Here is a 2,192-nt window from a genome sequence, read left to right as displayed (position 1 = left end):
TAACTTACAATATTTAGATTATGTTTAAATGAAATAAAATAAACATCTTGTTTATAATCTCTTGTTAAATAAATCCAGAATTTATTACTAAAAATCTATTTAAATATATTCAGAATATCGTTTTTGCACAATGGAGTCCTGATACCAGCCTAAATGTTTGGAAATACAGCATGAAGTTGGAAAAAAAAGGAATAATGTCGACTGAATGCAGTCAAAGTGTGATCACTCAGACGAAGAACTACAAAGTTAGTTTTGAAAATGGTAGTTTTAAGAACTACAATGTTCCCAAAACTAGCTGAGCTTACACTTTTTTTTTTCATATATTCAAATTATCATTTCATTCCGCAATGTTAATGCTCTATAAATTATATTTAGTAGATTAGTGCAATTTATTTAACTTAAAAAAATATATTTTCTAAACTTCACTGTTGTAAGGAGAAAGTTTATGGTGAATTTATACGTATTTATGAAAATACTATGTTGTTTTGTCCTTAAATAAAACCCTTACCGCACCCCAATGGTGCATAGGGCACTGCTTCATATAAACGCAGTGTTATCTTGATCGATTACACATGAAGGAAAGGTGATCAGCCCTCCACTTCGGGTACCAGTCCAGTGTAATATTGAATAAATATTAGAGTGAAAAAATCACTTATATTTATTAAACCCCCCTGGGAATCGAACCCGAGACCTCCAGAACGGTAGCCGAGCATGCTGACCATTACATTACGGAGGCGGACAAAATATTTCATCAATAATCATTTGTCCTTTAATATAAATAAAATGTATAAAACTGGATATAATGTTTAGGCGTTTTTAAGTACTTATTTACGAATCGTTATTAAAATTTGAATTAAATAAAAATTGTCACATACAAATAAACTCAAGAATCTCACAAGATGTCACTCTAAACTCTCATTTAAATTAATCGTATGAAGTTTGAATATATACAAGTCAAATGAATTGAAAATGTATAAGGTTTTTAATTTTTTAACCCCAAGAACTCCAAATTCTCTATAATATTTTATGTACATTTTTAATATTAATAATGCAAATTATTAATTTCCATGTTAGATATTATAATTTAAATACCTTATTTACAGTTTCAAAAACTCGTTTTACAGGAACATTATTTTATTTATTTATTTATATTAAATTAGTCACTTAATTGACGATCCTAACGGACATTCGCACCATTTTAACACTTACTGTAAAAAAGTTACCATCGTAAAAAAAACTTTCATATTTTTAAAGTACTTTAATGAATAAACGTTTTATGGAATACTGTTATGTTATTATTAGTAACTATCACCGAATCGCTCAACTTCTTGAAGTACCAATTATCACTTTTTGCCTATCGTTGAATTTTTTACATAAAAGTATTTTTATATGTCGCTAATTCCTTTCAACAACGTCATATATATAATATCGTCAATTTTGTGTTGTGCGTGTTTTCGGAATGCCCAAAAAATGCACTTTATTTCCAGCAAAAGCGGCATATTTTTAACTTATTATTTACCCGCTACAGGGCAACTGTTGTTTTTTTCATTTTTAATAGAAGGTATTGTTAAATTCTTTTTTTAAACAAACTTTATATTATTCAAATAACAACATTCAGATTTTACCTAAAAAGATCTGCTGCACTATAAAAAGTTCAATAAGTGGCTTGATATTTGTTTTTATACATTTTATTATATTTTTAAACATTGAAAACGATCTCTTGAAAAAAAAAATCAACGTCAAATATCAAAGTTTTTTGATATATAACGTTGTTGAAAGGAGCGAGCGATATGTGATGGAGAAATTTATAAACATAAAAATCTTTTTTCTGCATATTTTTGTATGGAAATAAAAACTCATTTGTCTTAATTTAATTAGATGAATAAAAAGCATTTGTTATTGAGAAATAATGGATAATGGTATTAAAAAAATAACAAAACTTGATTTAAAAACGCATATATTTTTTTTTCCAAAATTTTATTAAATTCATTTAATAATTAAACCTGTTCTTAATTAAAGAAGAGAGTTTAAAATATTGTGTAATTATAAAACAATAAATTGCAAACCAAAAATATTAATAATATACATTAATATTCATGAGAAAATAATGGCAAAAAAAACATTTTCTTTTAAAGATTCAATAATAAAACCAGTCTACATATTTCATATTTTAGATGAAGATAAAACAATAC

Source organism: Brachycentrus maculatus, unplaced genomic scaffold, assembly GCF_059751285.1.
Source record: "Brachycentrus maculatus isolate JH-2025_06_01 unplaced genomic scaffold, ASM5975128v1 h1tg000780l, whole genome shotgun sequence".
Classification (NCBI taxonomy): Eukaryota; Metazoa; Arthropoda; class Insecta; order Trichoptera; family Brachycentridae; genus Brachycentrus; species Brachycentrus maculatus.
This window is presented reverse-complemented; position numbering follows the sequence as displayed.